This window comes from Schistocerca cancellata, chromosome 2, assembly GCF_023864275.1.
Source record: "Schistocerca cancellata isolate TAMUIC-IGC-003103 chromosome 2, iqSchCanc2.1, whole genome shotgun sequence".
NCBI lineage: Eukaryota > Metazoa > Arthropoda > Insecta > Orthoptera > Acrididae > Schistocerca > Schistocerca cancellata.
This window is the reverse complement of record NC_064627.1, coordinates 1,093,616,207-1,093,637,297: the sequence shown is the minus strand read 5'-3', so window position 1 is coordinate 1,093,637,297 and position 21,091 is coordinate 1,093,616,207.

Here is a 21,091-nt window from a genome sequence, read left to right as displayed (position 1 = left end):
CTTTAGAAAGTCATTACTAACTTGTTCCCACTTGTCTTCTGTCATAGGCGGTATACAAATTGTCTTCAATTTGTTCAATATTACTGCACAAACTTGACGGATTATGTTCCCTATGGTTGACTTTCCTAATCTGTAATTGTAATGAAGTTCAGCAAAGGAACATCCTGTTGCCAGATACCTGGAAAAAACATGTTAACTTTTTACTGTGTTAATTGACTACAAAGTTTACAAACTTTTTTAGGAACAACTTTGCAAAATAGATGGAAGACTCTGCGTGACAATTTTGCCAGAGAATTAAAAACAAGGAAGACCAAGATATCAGGATCTGGAGCAAGCAGCTCTACTCCTTATATTATATATATATATATATAAAATCACGGCTCCAATTTTTAGAAAATATATTAAGTAATAAGGAGACTACCAGTAATCTTGATGACCATGGCCAGGACACAGTCATCTACATCTACATCTACATTTATACTCCGCAAGCCACCCAACGGTGTGTGGCGGAGGGCACTTTACGTGCCACTGTCATTACCTCCCTTTCCTGTTCCACTCGCATATGGTTCGCGGGAAGAACGACTGTCTGAAAGCCTCTGTGCGCGCTCTGATCTCTCTAATTTTACATTCGTGATCTCCTCGGGAGGTATAAGTAGGGGGAAGCAATATATTCGATACCTCATCCAGAAACGCACCCTCTCGAAACCTGGCGAGCAAGCTACACCGCGATGCAGAGCGCCTCTCTTGCAGAGTCTGCCACTTGAGTTTGTTAAACATCTCCGTAACGCTATCACGGTTACCAAATAACCCTGTGACGAAACGCGCCGCTCTTCTTTGGATCTTCTCTATCTCCTCCGTCAACCCGACCTGGTACGGATCCCACACTGATGGGCAATACTCAAGTATAGGTAGAACGAGTGTTTTGTAAGCTACCTCCTTTGTTGATGGACTACATTCTCTAAGGACTCTCCCAATGAATCTCAACCTGGTACCCGCCTTACCAACAATTAATTTTATATGATCATTCCACTTCAAATCGTTCCGCACGCATACTCCCAGATATTTTACAGAAGTAACTGCTACCAGTGTTTGTTCCGCTATCATATAATCATACAATAAAGGATCCTTCTTTCTATGTATTCGCAATACATTACATTTGTCTATGTTAAGGGTCAGTTGCCACTCCCTGCACCTTGGAGGAGGAGGAAGCAGCTACTGACGATTTGAACAGGCCTGAACAAAGTACCGAAAACCCAGTAAGTAAGAAAAAAATTAAGTTAAATCCAGTTTATAAACATTTTTAGGACATTTTAAACAAAAGTATTTTGCTAAGAGAACAAAGAGAAATGAAAAAATAACGAAGATGAGCACAAACTCTTTTGTCTCTCTCTGTACAAGGAACTGAAGAAAGTGCCTGAACACGGTAAAATTAGATCGAAAATTCAGTTACTTGAAACAATACAAAGAGCCCCAGATTTCTACAACGCAACTGCGATTAATGAGACACGTGGACCTGTGCACTACCAACCATTCTCCAGTATGCAACATGGCCAAGTATACCCAGGTGCTTTTCCAGCCCAAGCTTCTCAGTCTCCACAAGTACCGGTCACCTCACAAGCAGGGTCTGAACATCAACCAATGCCGAATATACAATATGGCCAGGTACACTCAGGAGCTTTTCCAACACATGCAACTCAGACCCCACGACGACCACAAGAGGCCGCCTCACCAGCAGATAGTTGCACTTCCCTACAAAATTCTGAAATACTGGATTTGTACTAAAACTGAAGGATGTTCTTTACTTTAAGAAAGAACAAAAATTTTAAATTGATGTCTTGTCAATTTGTTATTTTATATACAATAATTTATACCGTAAATGTAATATCAGTTTATAAATAAACTTACCTCAATGTGATTACGAGTTTATCTTCTGGTGAAATACTATCCCTAACGTAGTCCCCACTAGGTGCCAGGTCATCATGAACTATGTTCAATAACTCGTCAAAGGACGCAATCGACATTCTTAAGTAATTAAAAAACTTTGGCCCATGTTTTCTTAGACTTGGGTACAGAGTTACAAAAGATCCGTGAGTTAAATTTGTCACGTAAAATCGGATGTACCCAGTACTGTCTTTGCCTTCGTCTCCGTTCTTTAAGCCTGCGGTGCATAATCCAAAGACATGCTGCCTCTTCAACTTCCATGGCTAAACTGGAGTTCAACGCGGCGTCAACGCCGTACGTGTGTACACGCCACTTTCTCTGACGTGCGATGCAACGCTCTCATCTGTACATAGCCTTAGATGCGCCCCGCCCCGCTCTTGCCCGCCAGCGCATTCAAACTTAGACGCCTGGCGTGTGGCGTTCTCACGTGTGCTGCTTGTGCTCCCTTGAGTTGCCTACAGCGACGTGAATTATTGTGCGCTCTCCCGCTTGTTGTTAGTAACCGACAGTACTCGACGCGAAACATCTACAAAGAGCAACAGTGCCTGTGGAAAGTGAGATCAAAAGATTACATAAATAAGAATTGAAAGAACGAAGCTTATGATAAATTGGTTGTGTTTTGCAAACCAGTTTTTCCTGAAGCTAACCGTGACTTTGTTGCAAGAAAAATACAAAGCTTACGGGGCTCATTTAGAAAGGAGATGAAGAAAGTTTGTCACAGTAAGCGTAGTGGCAGTTCTCTCGATGACATTTATGTACCAACTTTGTGGTACTACGACTTGTTTTTATTTACTGTAGATCAAGAGCTGCCAAGTGCGAGTTGTTCGAACGTGGATATTTCTGTGGGTGTGCAGAGCGGTATCTCTGACTGAAGATGACAAGGGAACTGACAATGAAGGCAGTGATGAGGCCAACGAGGTTACGATCGATGATGGAAGTCAACACAATGAACGACAACTTGAAAAAATGAGTTAACGGTTGTGTATTTATACTGTTAAGAATACAGTTACTTGAGTGTATTTTATAGCAATAGAACTTCCAGAAAAATGTTAGAACATATTATCTTTTCCTCCTCAGGGGACACCGCATTAACGTAGCACTGTCCGTGCGGGCGAGGAGGTTTGCGTGCTCCGGATCCGGAGGGCTATGCCGGCGGTAGCGCAGCTACCAGCAGGGTCACCCATGCCGGATAGGCCAAAGGGGAGGAGCCAGACAAAGTGTGTCCCACAACGATCTATCGCCCCCCTTTCCTATCCCAAACCTGTCCTCACCATTTCCTTTTCCTGTCATTCCCTGGTATATGTACAAAAGGGCAGAAAGACCTCTATAAGCGTGGAGAAGTCAATCTTTCTACGGGAGAAAACCCCGAATGAAAAATCCTGGTCCTCCAGGTTGTGGGTTGGCGACGGGCTACCAACCCGTCCTGGAAAAAATAATCACCGGTACTAGCATCACAGAAGAGCCTCGGATAGGACTGATCTCTGTAAAACGACCTAAGCAAGAACAAGGACTACGGAAGGAAATACAACTAGGGACCTGGAATGTCAGAAGCCTATACCAACCTGGGGCAGCAAAATGTGTAGTAAGGGAGGCAGATAAGTATCAAATTGATCTATTGGCCCTGCAAGAAACAAGGTGGACAGAAACCGGAGCTACAGAAATGGAAAACTATGTCATATTCCATGGAGCCTCAGAAACAAACCACTCACTAGGAACTGGTTTTGCAGTGAAGAAATCACTCCGTACCACTCTCATAGATTTTAAATCAATCAACCCCAGAATCTCACTCCTGACCATAGACACGGGAAAACACAAACTCACATATATAAATTGTCATGCCCCAACCGAAGAAAGCGATGACATCAAAAAGGATATTTTCTACGAGGAATTAGAAACGGTTTTAGACAATGTACCAAGTGAACATTACAAAATTATCCTTGGAGATTTTAATGCGAAAATAGGGAAAGAAGCAGCCTTCATGGGGACCATCGGAAAGCACAGTTTACATGATGTGAGCAGTGATAACGGCACTAGGCTGGTTAGCTTTGCGACTGCAAAAGGCTTCTTTATTAGTAGTACTGATTTCGACAGGAAGAGAATATATAAAGGAACCTGGGTGTCTCCAGATGGGAAAACAGTGAACCAAATTGACCACCTAATAGTAGAGAAGAGAATAAAGAAGTGGATACAAAATGTTAGAACGGCAAGAGGTGCGGAATGTGGATCAGACCACTTCCTTGTCAGAGGAAGGATGAAAACAATATGGAGAGCCAGGAAGCACAAAAGAATGCAAAGAGTCACTCGATATGACCATGAGAGTCTGACTGAAGATAATATAAGAAGAACTTTCAAGATAGCACTAACAAACCGTTTTGAGGCTTTGAAAGAAGAGGAAGGAGATACTGTGGTAGATCAGAACTGGAAGGCGATTGCAGAGACCATTAAAGAAACAGCCCAAGAAGTAATCCCATTGCGAACTAGGGGAAAAAGGGCGTGGTTCAATGAGGAGTGTGAGGCAGCTATCAGGGAGAGACAACGGGCCAAACTACTGTGGATACAAAGCAATATGCAAGAAGAAGAAAAATCGAAGTTTGAAGAAACACGACGGCAGACCCAAGCCACATTGAGGAAAGCAAAGAGAAAATATGTTAAAAGTATCATGGAGGAAGCTGAACAAGACTTTCATGGAAATAGGTATAAAGAACATTATAGAAAAGTGAAAAGTTTTAAAGGAGGGACATACCATCAACACAGATTCATAAAAGATGCCAATGGGAGAATGTTAACAGAAGATCAAAAAATTGGAAGAAGATGGATGGAATACTTCAGAGAATTACTAAACTCTGATGAACCAACCGAACTACTTGAGTTTGATGAACCAGTAACAGTAGACCCAGAATATCCTCCACCCACCATTGAAGAGATAAGGAACCAGATTAAAAACCTTAAGAATGGTAAAAGTCCAGGTGAGGACGGTATTCCTGCTGAACTTCTCAAGGCTGGAGACGAAATCCTCTGTTTCAAAATTCACAAGCTAATCCAGCAAATTTGGGTAAAACATGAAATACCAGAGGAATGGAAGGTAGCTGTGATATGCCCCATATATAAAAATAAAGACAAATCCGTATGTGACAACTACAGGGGCATAGCGCTACTCAACACCTGTTATAAGATCTTCTCCAACTGTCTATTAGAACGAATAAAACCTATAGCAACAGACATAATTGGAGAATACCAAGGAGGTTTCCAGGCAGGGCGATCAACCACGGACCAGATTTTTGTCCTAAAACAGGTCTGTGAAAAAATGTACGAATACGGACGAGAGATACATCTCCTGTTTGTATACATAGACCTAGCCTGATTAGAACTATGACAGAGTTTGGTATACCAAAGAAGTTGGTCAAACTGGTAGAGGTATGCCTAAATGACACAAAACTTAAGGTTAAGGTAGACAATCAAATGACAGAAAGCTTCCAAGTTGTAACAGGATTACGCCAAGGAGATGGGCTATCACCTGTCCTCTTCAACCTGGCACTTAAGGTAATGCGGGATTTCAACAAAGAAAACATCAAGGGCATTCAAATTGGTAATGAACACATTACATATCTGGCCTATGCAGACGACATTGCACTATTAGCATGCACACAAGAAGATCTGAAGAGAAGTATCCAGACCTTGGAGTTATTGGCAGCTAGGATCGGTCTACAAATTAGCCCTGAAAAGACAGAGTATATGACCATAGGAAGAAAGATCCAGAACTCTCAAGATTTAATTGTAAACAACACCAGGGATAAACATGTGAAAGAGTTCAAATACCTTGGATCATTTTTTACAGAAGTAACATCAACTGAAGCGGAGATAAAAGCACAACTGCAGGCGGGAAACAGATGCTATCACTCTCTAGACCCTATATTAAAATGTAGAAGTGTCTCGCAACAACTAAAGCTACGGTTATATAAGACATTAATAATGCCAGTAGTACTTTATGGTTCTCAAACCTGGAGCACGCGAAAACAAGACCTTAAGCGACTGCTAACATTTGAAAGGAAAGTCCTCAGGAAATTATTTGGGCCAGTCAGAGATCAGACTACTGGAGAATGGAGAAGACGCCATAACACTGAATTAGAAGAGCTGTACAAAGAGCCTAACATCTTGGGAGTGATGAGAAGCAAAAGACTGCAATGGGCTGGACATGTTGTTAGAATGGAGGCAACAAGATGGCCCAAAATCACAATGGACTGGATCCCGTCAGGCAGCAGACCAGTGGGAAGACCTAGAAAGAGGTGGATCGATGGAGTGAGAGAAGACCTGTTGCAGCTGGGAGTCACGGAAAACTGGAGACAGATAGCAGAAGACAGAGACGGATGGAGAGCTCTAACTGTGGTGGCGCGCGGTCCTCTGGGCCTGATCGCGTGAAGAAGAAGAAGAAGAAGAAGAAGAAGAAGAAGATTATTATCTTTTACTATACAGTTCCCATGGAATGAAACAGGTTCCGCTCTTCCAGCACGTAACATGTCTTCCTGCCAGGGCACACTTCCTTCTGATAAAAAATATTTCTTATATGCTTCTCGATTGTCTTTTGCTCGTATAGATGGATTTCTTGACACCGCAGACTGTAAACCAGGTAATTCCACTGCTCCCTTTCGCCAGTCACCCTTATGTAATGTACAGTCTACCAAATCTTCCGCGTCCAATGCTGTAACTGTAATGTATCCTTTACTTCGTCTACGTAAAAAATTGTGTAATGCACATATGGCCAAAATAACTTAATATATCTTCTCGACCTTCATGTTGATTGGTGTATGGTGAATTCTAAATCGTGACGTTATTATACCAAAAACATTTTCTACAACATTGCGAGGACGTGATAATCTGTAGTTCAAAATTCTTCCGTCGTGATCTAATTCTCTTTGAGAATAAGGTTTTAAGAAGTTCTCTTTCAATGAAAAAAGCTTAATCGCCCAAAAACACAAAATTTAAATTCTTTATAGTTTCATCATTACTTGGCAAATTTAATAAATGTTCGTTCTGCAGTGCATGAAAGAATTGTGTTTATTCAAGAATTCCTCGAACTTGTACCTCGCTCTTGGACTGTAAGACTTATCAAAATCGACTATCGAATTGTCCCCTTTATATTCCTGATAGCTTTACAGGTATTAGGAGAGAGCACACGAGCCAAGAGAACCAAGCTTCGAGCCTTGGCCACAGCCGACAAGAAAAAAAAAAAAAAAATTACAGGTAAGTCCGTCACGTCACTACGACATGATACACCACCAGAACACTAAAACAAGTACACCCCACCAGTAAACGGTGCGTAACCTCTTCTTCCCCACCCAGATATATACCAAATGGCTCAGTATTATGCGCATTTTGTATGATTAGAGGTGTTGAGCAATGCCCGACCCACTATGCGTTGCCAGTTGCTAGCTGATTAATAACTGACACCCAATAACTTGTATTTTTTTCTTCCCTTATGATTTTGTGTTACGTTTAAGCATTTCACAGTCATTTTGCAGCGCAGCAAAGCCCTTCGTATACCCCATATGTTATACCATGCATCTATTTTTATAATTTATGCCATTTGTTTTGTACAATATGCACCTGTATTTTATATTTATGACCCTAGTATGTAAAGGTCCACCATAGGCCTGCATTCTAGATATGTTGCACTATAGCAATACTCCCATTATGTAGGATCCCCCTTCAGTCGTGATACACGACTTTGTGGGTTAGCGAGTCCGGAATCCTATTATGCGCCATGTTCGTGCCCAGAGCCGGACTGGTATGTTTAGAAGAAATGAAGCACCTAAGTTGTCTAAGATACTCAATAGAGAAGAGTCAAAGCCGCTCCTGAAGTTGAGAAGTGCGCTACCCTCTCGCTGTAGAGCGGTAAGCGAAACAGATTTTGCGATAGGATCAAACTAAGTAAGTTTCACCCAAGTAAGTGAAGAATTGTAGTTCGCACCCCATGTGCGTTTTGCTCATTTAAGAGTTCATCCAGACGAATACAAGTTTCGTTGTTGTGCACACTACTTTTTACGAAATAATTTAGTGATGAAGTGAAGATGTTACGAGCGAGCACGGAAATCGGCACTGCTACCATTTGGATACAGTGCTCCGCCGTGTGTAAACCAGTTAAGCTCGGCAGAAAAATCATCATGGTGGTGGACGTGAAAAATAAACATGCCTATAATTTTCAGATTTACGTAGGCATGCAACCAGAGGGACCATTTATAGAATCACATAAAGTGCCTGATATCGTCCATCGAATTTTGAGTCCATCATATGGTCTGGGATACAATATAACTAAGGACAACTGGTTTACTAGTGTGCCTGCATGCAAAGAACTGTTGACTCACAAGATTACGGCCATAGGTACACTAAGAAAGAATAAACCAAATATATCTGAATTGTTAAAAACAACACAAAATCGAGAAATAAATTAATCCATTTTCGGGTTTCAACCAGATTGCACGCTAGTCAGTTATGTGCCGGAGCGAAAGAATGTAGTTTTTTTCGTTATTTACACTTCACAATGATTACAAAATCGATGCTGGCAGTGGTGATGCGGTGATATTAGAAAACCGAAGATCATCACATTTTATAACCAAAGAGTGGCGTTGATATTTTTGATAAAATGTGTAGACAATATTGTTTGCATTCTGTCAATATGGCTGGCATAAATGGTCTTGTGACATATCAGATGAACAACTCCGAAACGAAAGTTGTCCGCCGTCGCTATCTACAAGTTGGATTCGCACTAGCAAGACATTCTATTGACCATCCAATATCGCAGAAATACACCCAGATCTATCAAACTGAAAGGCACACGATTTCTTGGACTTCTAGAACAACCCATGCACCCTGTTACACATACTCATGGAGTACTTGGCCGTTGTTCTTTTTGTAGCAGAGCTCGCGAATGCAGCACGCGTAAACAGTGAGCAGATATAAGATACGCATTTGCAGCGACCATCAAGGCTCTCTTGTGCCCTGAATGTATGCCAGCTGAATGACGATGGTCGTGAAAATTGTTTATTGGTTCCATTTGAAGGTCAGAAATCAGGAAACTAATAAGTATTAGTTTTGAAATAAAAATTATGTGAACATATCAAAACTGGTGCTTGAACATAGATTTTTTGAAGAGTTTTTTTTTATTTCTTTGCTTACGACTTGTTGTAAAGTTGAATTTTATTTGTAAAGGTGATTAAAATAAAGATATCTGGTATTTATACAAGGTTTTTTTCAATTACGTCGTAATTTGTTAAAAAAAACAACATAATTTCTTGTTGGGTTACGTGTGGGCTCAAGACGTGTTTATGGCCGCGTGCGCTCTAGTTGTAAGGGTACAGTACCATTATATAGCTGTTCCCTTACATAGTATCGATCATACGCTCTAGGCAACGATCATAAACTTAAGCAAAGACTGCATTGCAGTCAACAGCTTGCGAGTGGGTGAGCGGGAGTCCGTTATTGGAAGTCGGATGCGCCAGAGGCTAGAGACGGTTGAACGGTAGCGAGGCCGGAGATTACTGGCAGAATATAGGTGTAATGGCACACAGTATTTGATTTCTGTTGAGTGTTTATAAATGATGGTTTACAAAAGGGTGTTTTAATTAATATAATCCAGTATTTGAGAAAGGACATGTTATCATTTAGTAGTTTTCCTTAGATTTCACAATAACAGAAAGGCACGACAATGAGTTTGATGCAAAGGAGCTGTTACTGATTATGCTAAATTAATTAAATATAATTTTATCTTCAGCGTATGCGAATAATAAAGTTCATGCGAAACTGGGGGGAGTTTACGTATGGCGACGCGTGTGTCAGACTTCGATTCCACAGCAATCTTCGGAGACGAAGGAGAAGACAACGCAGCAAACGATTAGTTAGCAGCATTTCAGCACAGCAATGCATCGAAATTAATTGAATTCAACGTTGTGTAGGAAAGAACAGGGTTAGGAACAATCAATAGTGTTACTGAGTTTTAGGTCTCGAAAGAACTTTACAATTAAGAGCAGGCATAAGTTGTAACGAACAGGGCTTGTTGTGAACAGTGTTAATATGGGTAATTCAGAACAAAACGGCAGTGTTACTAAATAGGGGGAGGACGATTTGATAACGTCGTTGACGGAGAACAAATTAATGTGATAGAAAATACTACAGTTAATTCGACAGAGGACACTGGTATTGTTAGTTTTGATTTACCTAAAACGAGTTCAACGTCGGTGCTTACTCAACAAATAGGAACTGCTATTGCCAGTAAGTGCTGTTATGTCTCAATTGTTAGAAGCAATCAAAAGTGTTCATAAGGAAATTAGACAGGCGCGTGTAGAAACAAGAGTTTTTCACGAGGAAAATAAAAAGGCGCGCGAGGAAACAAAATCTTATGAGGAAACAAAAAAGTTCCATCAGGAAATAAAAAATGATTACCAGACACTAATGCGATTAGTAATTTGCGAACGGAACTCACCAGCTCATTGAACAAAAAGCATGACGAGCTCCGGAAAGAATGTCAAAAATACAAATTAATGGACGGTGTAAGCAAACAGATGATTCTGTTAGCAAAGTTAATGTCAAAATTAAGGCTCAAAATGACGAAATCGTCCAAATTAAAAGTTCTTGTAAAGCCAACAGAGTCGATCATTAAGATGGTTAACTGTGTACAAACTCGATGTGATGTACTAAGTCATGAGGTAGATGAGATACGACAAAAAGTAACAAACAACGAATCCAGAAATTACCATTTTTCGGGCGCCAGAAGTTAGCACTCACGCCACAGTTAACAATGGAGCAAGTGTGTTTGCTAATTGACCGAATGGAAGTGCTCAATGCCGAACGGGAACAACGTGAGCGAAACAGTAATAATAATTACCCGAATCGTCATAACGGCCCATCGCGGAAAGGAATTCCAAGTTACGGACGACGGAAAGTATGTGATCGCCGAGACTATGATAGACACAGAAGAAACGGATGCAATGTACAAGACGGATTCAGGTGAAATCATCCGCCGAACCGGCCGCACAATGACAGAGACAGAGGACAGTATCGATCACCAGAACGTGGAGGAAGTCGCGACTGCAATCAGCGAGATTCTGATCAGTTAAACTAAGCAAAGTTTAGGAGACGACCCGCTCCGAAACTGTCAGAGGAACAAGGGTCGGATATTACGACAAATGTCATAAATTGTGAACGTGTAAATGACTTCAAAGAAGATTTGTGCCGAGAAGATGATGAAACCAATACAGAAATTCTTAAGCCATTTGTAGAAGTATGTAGTAATGTTATGGATACATTAATTGATTCGGCTAGTGAGGCAAGTGCTATTTCTGAAAATCTATTTGCGCAATTAAACAATCTTGTAGCCAATCCCACATTTCCTGTCAACGGCGTACGTATTGTCAGTGCAGTTGGAAACAGAAGCAAACCAGTTACAGGACAAGCATTACTGAGATTTCGTACCCAAAGGAACGAATATGAGCAGAGTGTGTTAATCTTTGGTTCTCTCAATGTTGGAGTATTTCTCCGAGTTGACTGGTTGTCAGAAATGAGATGCAGTATTAAATTTGAGGAGAATTGTCTGCGGACGAGAACGATAATAAAGAAAGGAGAATTGCATTTAAGGGATTTATTGTGGATGATGATGATAAGGGCGCTGCGGGCGTTTAGTTAAGGATGATGCGTTATAGAGGAGAAGATGAAACTGTAACTTTAAACAATTCAGAGAACTACGCTAAGTTGCGAGAGAGGAACGAGGAGGGTACTCTAAACTGTATTCAAATCAAGATTCGAGCGTTAATGGACTTGCCTCACACAGAACGAGAAGAATTGAGGTAAGTGCTGAGGTGATACGTCGACATATTTTCAAGGATACCGGAATTAATTAAAGGATGTGTCTGTAAAATTAAAGTAAAATATCATGAGCCATTCCGTAGTATGTCAAACGCGATACCATTATCAAAAAGGGAAGCTGTTAACTAGGAAATACAGAGGATGAATAATCAAACAACTGAGCGCTCAGACAGCGAATATTCAAACCCAATAAATGCCACGGCAAAGAAGGATGGCACAATTCGCATTGTTCTTGACGCCCGTACAATGAATAGTGTTGTTTTGCCGCAGCGTGATCTGCCAGAAAATCTGGAGTTCTTGTTACAAAGATTCAAAGGAGTCAAATATCTAAGTTACTGGCAATTCCTACTAGAAGAGAATAGAAAGTATACAGCATTTCTTTATAATGGGAGATGTTACCAGTTTCAGAGAATGCCTTTTGGTCTGTCGATTTCTTCGGCGGCTTTTATGAGAGCACTGGATAAGTTTTAGGCGAAGATTTCTTGAGACATGTAATGCTTTATGTAGAAGATATTTTGATTAGCATAGCTTCATGGGAAGCAAATTTGGAAATTATTCATCTGGTGCTTGAAGCATTTAGGAGAGCTCTGGAGTGACTGTTAACCTCGAAAAATCGGAATTCGCCAAGTCGCAAATTAAATTCCTTGGGCATATTACTTCGCCACGAGGGATTGAACCGGGTCCAACAAGTATGGACACAGCAAAAAAGTTTTCCGTCACCGAAGTGCCGAAAGCAACTTAAGTCGTTTTTTGGCTTCTGTAATTTTTATCGTCGTTTTCCTTCTGGATGCTGCTTATCTTCTCCTGTCTTAATGGAATTACTGAAAAAGGATGCTATATGGAAATGGTCTCATGGACTCTGAAGCATTTCTCCTTCACCACCCTGATATAAGTAAAAAGTTTTTATCTTGTGACTGATTCAAGTGATTATGCTCTCGGTGCAAAATTATATCAATTAATTGAAGTTAATGGAGTCACTGAACATCATACTATTGCATTTGCGAGTCGCACACTCAAGAGCTGGGAGCGAAAATATACTGTCACGGAAAGAGAAGCACTTGCCATCGTTTGGAGTTTCGAAAAGTTTCGTTTTTATTTATTTGGAAGGTATACGGTCGTAGTGACGGATCACAAAGCATTATCATTCTTAATGAGTTGCAAATTGATGCACGACAGACTAACCCGGTGGTCGTTCGTGCTTCAGCAATAGTTTTGAGATTCAGTACATTCCAGGAAAGCAGAAAGTCGTGCCGGATGCGCTGTCAAGGCTACCAGAAGAACAAGATTCAGTTAATGTTAGGCATCCACGCCAGAAAGATATAAGGATTCATTTTATGTGAGGTGTCGAAGGTGGGCGTCATATTCACAAGATCCTGCGGAACATCAAACAGGAACAGGCCGCAAACGAAATATTGAGGATCGTTACAGAAAAATGATTATCCGAATTCCGAGGGTAGTGACAAGATACGTCATATTATTTAAAACAAGATGGCATACTTTACCGACGAAGCAACTTGAATTCTGATCATTGGAGACTAAATATACCCATACATGTTGTGGACGAATTAATAAGATATGTGCACGTGAGCTACGGTCATTTTGGACCACGTAAATATATACTAAAATTACAAGAGGACGTTATCTTCGATAACACGGCACGGGAAGTACGATCAATTCTAAAATCTTGTGATCTCTGTCAAACAACTAAAGTGTCTTCGATTCAGCACAAAGACCTCATGCATAGCATTATTCCTGAAAACCCTGGTGAAATTTCAGCTCTCGATCTCTATGGACCACTAACCAAATCAAAAGGAAGTTTTACTCAAATTTTGGTTGCGATAGATGTCTTTTCGAAATTTGTACACCTTCAGCCAGTCAGGAAAGCCAAGAATACGATCATAACCAGGAAACTCAGGGAAGAATATTTCGTAAATTCTGTAAAGCCAGAGTGCATTTTAGCGGAGAACGATCCATAATTTCGGTGACACCTCCCCCCAGGGGGCTCACGGTCCTTTCGTGAATACGCGCATGGCGAGCTCGGAGCCCCGAGATTTTGCAGCCTTCCTTCTTTCCCAGGCTGCATTTCCATTTCCTTTCCCTTCCCCTCCTTTCCTGTCCTTTCTCCTTCCCCTCCGCCTCTTCTTTCCCTCTCTTTGTGTCCTTGTTTATGTTGGTCCAGCTATCCTCCTGGTTATGTTGGCTTTGCGATTTGATTTTGTTGAGTAATTACCTCATCCTTTTGGCAGTCTCTGGTCCTCCTCTGGGGTTTGACCTCCATTACTAAATTTCTATTCCGTCGTGTGAGCCATTTGGGGAAGAGCACCTTACCTAGTGTCTCCGGCGTGTGCCCTCCTAGTTCCTTCCATCTTTTCGTTGTCTGATGCTAGGGTACATAGCCAGCACAGTAGCCAGCCCGTGTGGTGGGGTCGCTATGTACCCTTCTGGTTGAGCCCCCTGAAAATACAGGGAACACAATTCTGATGCCTGAACTGTGACCTCCCCATGTAAGCCTGGGAGTGGTTGCTTGTCATCCTGGAGCATCGGAATGCCTGGCAATGGCCGCCGTGCCAGACGGCCCTTGCTGTGGATTGGTGGCGCAAATGGGGGGAGCCCCTGATCAGAGTGGGTGGTATCAGGGCGGACGTTATGCAAATGAATCGCATACGGGTCCAGAACTCTGGCCATTCTTCTATGGCCGTCTCTTTGAATGGAAATCGGTCTTCCCTTCCATGGCTAAGCCCTGGGAGGAGGGTCAGGCTCGTCGGCTAGGGGCGAAACTTTTCCCCTGCTATCCGGTTTGCACCAGGACTGATGGGGATAACTTCACCAATACCAAACCTTTATTTTTTGTGGAACACACTTAAGTTTGGCAAAGTGGGCACTCTGAGCAAGATGCGGTCGAGTTCGTTGTTGATCAAAACTGCTTCAGCTACCCAGTCCGCGGTCCTTCATGCCTGTGACCATCTTGGCACAATTCCTGTGTCCATTACCTCCCACCAGTCTTTGAATATGGTTCAAGGTGTAATTTTTGACAGGGACCTCATCCTTCAAACTGATGAGGAACTTAGGGACAATCTAGGACGGCGGGGTGTTCACTTTGTTCAGCGTGTTCAGAAGCGCCCAAAGGGCAATCGCATTGAAGCTGGTGCCTTTATCCTGGACTTTGAAGGGGATACCCTCCCTGAGAAGGTAAAGATTATGGTTTATCGATGTGACATGAAGCCGTACATCCCATCACCTATGGGATGTTTTACGTGCTTGCAGTTTGGACACATGTCTTCCCACTGTTCGCAGGCCCCGCTCTGTGGTGACTGTGGACGTCCACTCCACGAGGGGAGTTCCTGTGCTCCACCTCCTGTGTGTGTTAAATGTCATGGCAATCATTCTTCACATTCACCGGGGTACGAAGTGCAGATGACCTCCGAGACGGTGTACCCCCGGCAACGGTCCGTGACGACCGAACGGCAGTCTACACACTAGGCGACCGAACTAGAATGAATTTCTCTCACGGTCAAGAAAATCTTGAAAGGAAAATGAAAAAGCAAAAAGGTAATGGTTCTTATCAGAAGCACCTGACAAGAGATATCAGAACTTGTGTCCGTATCTTACAACTAAATGTTGAAGCTTTAAGCGGAGACAAATGCGAACAATTGAGTAGGACAGCTAAAGATAACCACATAGACATTATAGAACAGCAAGAGACACATACCGCAGATGAACCTCAACTCACAACTAGAGCGAGAATATATGGCTACAAAATTGTAGGAAATCTTCCATCTGCCGTTTACAGATCAATGACATATGTACGGAATGACATCCAAAACTACAAAGTGCTCGACTGCGCGGTGCGGGAAGGTGTGCAATCCATGGTAATCTAAGTCTCTGGAATAAAAATAATCACAGTCTACAAACCTCCAAATGTTACATGGCCCAGCCCTCCACTACCAACTATTGGGCATCCTGGAGTCTATGTCGGCGATTTTAATTCCCACCCTACGAACTGGGGGTACTCAACAAATAACGAAAATGGAGTGATCTTATCAGAGTGGATTGAATACCTTGGGCTCCACCTGGCCTATGATGCTGAAGACCTGGAAACATTCAGATCTGCCCGTTGGCAAAGTGAAACTAATAACCCAGATCTATGCCTCATAACAACTGATCAAATGATGAATCCACTACATACTAAAAGGGTATTACCTGTTTTCCCCCGCACACAACACCGCCCAATATTACTGAGCCTTGGAGTGCAACTCCCCCTAATTAGATCCACACAGAAACCAAGATGGAATTTCAGAAAAGCAGACTGGACAACTTATGCTAAGGAAGTGGACTCACACCTGCGATCGGTCCCACCCTCTGCAGAGAACTATACACGGTTTGTGGGTGTCTTACACCAGCAGCAAAACGTACCATCCCTCATAGCTATAGGAAATAATACATCCCTTGTTGGAATCGAGAAGCTAAAATGTTTTATAACGAATTCCAAAGAACTGGAGATCCTGACATAGGAAACCAAATACTAAGCGCCATAAATGAAGGCAGACGGGAAAGATGGGAACATACAACAAAAAACCTGGACTTCACCCGATCTAGCAGGAAGGCATGGTCCCTCTTACGCCAGTTGGAAACAGCAACTCCCCTAATCAATAACAACCCTAGAATATCGCCTTCACAAGTAGGATAAAACGACGGGCGGAAAATGTCCCAGTAGATGATATCTTCGAGAAAGAGATTAAAACTATCGACAGCCAACATACGGATTTCTTTATGCCATTCAAAGATTTGGAAATGAATAACGCGATAAAATCTCAAACTGAGGAAAGCCGCCGATCTAGACGGAATATTCCCTGAATTCATCAGACATCGTTCTGTGGTTATCCAATGGAATTGTAATGGATATTACCGTCACCTTCAGGAGCTGAAATCCCTCATTTCGTTTTACTCTGCAGCTTACGTGGTTCTACAGAAATCTCATTTTACTGATGATCACTCACCGACCCCCTGTGGGTTCTATGCTTTCTGTCGAAATCGGGTCGGCCCCCTGCGGGGCTCTGGTGGCGTTTGTACGTTGGTCCGTACGGACGTTGCTAGCACGTGGATTCCTCTTCAAACTACATTGGAAGCGGTTACTATTACGGTCCACCTGGACTCTGGGGTCACAGTTTGCAAACTTTATCTCCCTCCTGACAGGACTCTTACACCTGCTGCCTTAACTGCCCTTCTTCAGCAACTTCCTCCTCCCTTCCTCCTTCTCAAGGATTATAATGCTCATCATCCCTTCCATCTAGTCGGCGTCTTCTCATAGACCAGTTTCTTGCAGACCACGACTTGTGCCTGCTTAATGATGGCTCCCCTACCCATTTCAGTGCTGGTCATGGTAACGTTTCTGCCACTGACCTTTCTCTTTCTCCTCCCTCCCTCCTCCCTTTATTACACTGGTCGCCACAAGACGACCTTTGCGACAGTGACCACTTCCCGTTGATTCTCTCGCTCCCTTCCCGCTTCACGATGGACAGGTTACCTCGTAGGTCTTTCCAACGCGCCGATTGGCCTCTATATACTTCACAGGTCGTTTTTTCTCCCTCTTTGTCGGTTTCTATTGATGACGTCCTACGTGACGTGTCTGATGTGATTGTTCGCGCTGCTAGCCTTGTTATCCCACGCTCATCTGGACCATTACGCCGCCAGCAAGTCCCATGGTGGAATACAGACATTACCATTGCCATCTGTGATCGCTGTCGAGCTTTGCAACACCTTAAGAGGCACACATACGCTGTCAATCTTATTACCTTTTAACGCCTTCGCGCCAAAGACAGTTACTTAATCAAACGGAACAAACGGGTGTGTTGGGAACGCTTTGTTTCGTCCCTCGGTTCTACCGTCCCTCTGTCACGGGTATGGGCTATAGTTCGCTCTCTCCAAGGTTGCCACCGGCAGTCCAACCTTCCAGGGCTTGCCCTCCCGGATGGCCTTCGCACGGATCCGTTGATTCTCGCGCAACATCTAGCGACCCATTTTGCAACAGCATTAGCATCAACCGCCTATCCGGCTGCTTTCCTTCACCAGAAACAACGGGCCGAAGTTTCCACGTTATGTTGTCCCCCATGTAAGTCAGAATCTTCGTTACGAAACGTCATATAAATTGGCATTTCGAGAAAAATTAAAAGGGTTTTTGTCTGTTAAAAAATAGTGACGTGTGAACTATAAATTATTGAAAGACTGCGTCCTTGTGCGCGATGAAAATCAAATATTAAAAATTGTAGTTTATTACCTGTAAAGCTCGGAAACAGCGATGCGTTTAACAAATAACCTTTTGTTTTTAGTGTCTGTGTAATGTAGATGAAGAAGAACAGAGATAATGTTTTCTGGGTGACATTTTTTTTCCTACCTTGATTCGACTAGCGGAAGGCCGTCATTGTACCACAGTCTGATATTTAATGTACGTCTGTCTGTAAGTTATCAGAACATATGTCCAATTGTTATTAGAAAGTGTTTGTTACTGAAGTAGTGAGCACCTCGCACAACAGCCACCATTAATTTAATTAATAACTCTATTTCAGAACTTCGTGTTGCGTGGAGCTCTCTTTCCCTAGCAGCATTTGGTCGGCCATTACACTGACGATATTTTTTAGTTAGAAATTCAGTCTGTAATATTAAATGTAAATGCGGGAGACTTCTCTATTTTGATCTTTTAATACTTTCAAAGCTAGTAAAGTAAAGACGAATTCCATTAATTAATGTTTTCGTATTGAATGAGTTCAACATGTTTAAGATTGGCCGCTTATGGCAGATGAGATTGTCCTCAGTTTTTGCCTTGCCACTGCACGGCACTGCACTCCACTCCACTCCAGTGCTGTTCGAGATGTCGATGAGAGAGGATGCTTTACTTGCGAAGGGTGTGGCGGATCGCCGCCCGTCGGGGTCAGCTCAGGCGACTGAGTTGATCCCGGTGGCGGCCCCATCCGGCCCCCCACTTATGACGAACCGGCTTTCGACAACTGACGATGACAGGACTGACTCTTCGGATTATGACGCGAGCACTCGTGAACGAGCGTTCATACTTATGAACAAACTCGCCCACGGGGGCCCCTACCCTGGTCGGGAGGCCGACGAGGCGGCTATACTCGCCCTCTGCAACATTCAGAAGGCTGCCGCTCTACCGCACACGAGGCAGCAGGTGTTGGGTGTGCCACCGAGAGCCCCGCCGGTCGCATCGCACGTGCTTGCGGTCCCGGCGGTGGCGGCCTCGGCGGGAGTTGCGCCGCTGGCCTCGACCACTCGAGAGGTCGATGTGCCCCCGGTTCCCCCCTGGCCCCAGAGACACAAGAAGAGCCCGTGGCTGCGCTAGCTGCGGCCACCGAGATGGAGGACATCGATCTGCCCGACGCAAATCTGGCTGAGGCAATTGCCGAGTCATGTCCGTAACACCGACCCTGCAGCTGCCCGCGCGCCCAGAAAGCGCCGGGCTGTGACGCATGACGATTCCGACACTCCCTCTCAGATATCTGACGCAGCGAGGCCGCGGAAGAAGGCCCCTAGGGCCTCCCGCACCCCCACCACAGAGTCTGGGATGACTATCGCGGGCTCCTCCCGGAGCACCGCCACGCAGAGACCGACGAAGACAACGCGGCGGTCCACTCGTTCACCTGCGCCTCCCGGCAGCCGGACGAGGACGGTTTTGTTGCCCCACCCCGGCGGCACACTGCCAGGGCTGCTGCGCTGTTGCAACCGACCCCGCTGCCGACCGCCAACACGTTTGCGGGCGCCAACGTCGATGCAATGGACGATGGCGCCGCGCCCCCGTCGCCTGCCCAAAAGAAGCCGCCGCCTATCGTCATCCAATGGGCCGGCGAGTACAAGGAGTTCCAGCACAAACTGGACAGGGTGGCCCCGTCCGCCGCTGTCAAGAACGCTGGCCGTGACATCTACAAGGTCACGGTGTCGTCCAACGAGGAGTACCGCGCGGTGATGGACGCCATCTGCAAAGATGGCCTCCCGTGCTACACGCACCCCTCCGGGCCGCTCAAACTTCTGAAGGTGGTATTCCGCCACCTTCCCCTCAAGTTTGGTGCGGACTACCTTCGCGAGGAGCTCGAGGACATGGGCTTCGGCGTCCGGTCCACCGGACTGATGAAGTCTCCGCGCACGCACCGTGACATGCCGCTGTATCAGGTTGTCCTCGTTCACAACCAAGATTTTCCAGGTGCAGCGGGTCGGCCGGGTCAAGGTAGCGGTGGAACCTCTCCGGGCCAAAGGCAAGAGGGCCCAGTGCTTTTCCTGCCAGCGGCTCGACCACGTCTCCCGCTACTGCTCCATGCTGCCCCGCTGCGAGAAGTGCGCGGGCCAGCACGAGAGCAAGTCCTGTGGGCTTGCCAGGGAAGACAAGCCGACGTGCTGCAACTGCGGCGGCACGCACGTCGCCAGCTACAGAGGCTGTTCGGCGTTTAAAAGGGGCCGTAATCAACCGAGGGGAGGGGCTGCGCCTTCTCGTAAGGTGCACCCGTCCACCAGCTTTGCTGCCGCCACCAAGGGCGGCCCGTCAGCCTCCACCGCCCGACCTTCGGCGCAGGCGGAGGGCGAGACGCAGCAACCGACCGCGCCGTCCACTGCTTCGCCCGTGGGGGTGGCAACCCCCGCGCCCACGCAGAGCGCGCGGGTTGCCGCCCCGCGCAGGCGTCGCCGGCGTGCGGGCCGGGCCACACCTGCCGCTGCGCAACGGACTGCCGACAACACTCTGCCGCAGCAGAGGACGGCACCTCGTGCTCTGCCGCAACCGCGACCGACTGCCGATGCTCCACAGCAGTCGTCTACTTCGGAGCGGCCGCAACTGGCCGCCCCAGTGGCGGAGGCCGCCCCAGCGGCCCCCACCGCCCCCTCGGCCGCCGACGCAGCCGAGCTCCGATCGCTCTTGCGGTCGTTGAGTCAGCTGCTCGAGCAACTCCCGGTGCTCGTCACCGCGGTCACGTCGGCCCTTCAGGCCGGCGTTGCAACTCCACCGCACCATGGATAATCGCCATATCCATGGCCTCACCGTTTGCGCATTCAATGCAAACAGTTTGGTCCTCCAACAAGGGGAATTCAGGGAGTTCTTGCGCGACGAGGCAATTGACATCTGCCTCGTGTGCGAGACCTTCCTGCAGCCGGGAATACACGTGAAGGTGGCCAACTATCGGTGCTACCGCACCGACAGGTTGACCCATGGCGGCGGGACGGCTATCTATATCAAGGCGCCCCTGAAACATCACGACGTTCAGATACCGCCCCTCGCTGCAATGGAGGCCACTGGGGTGGCAGT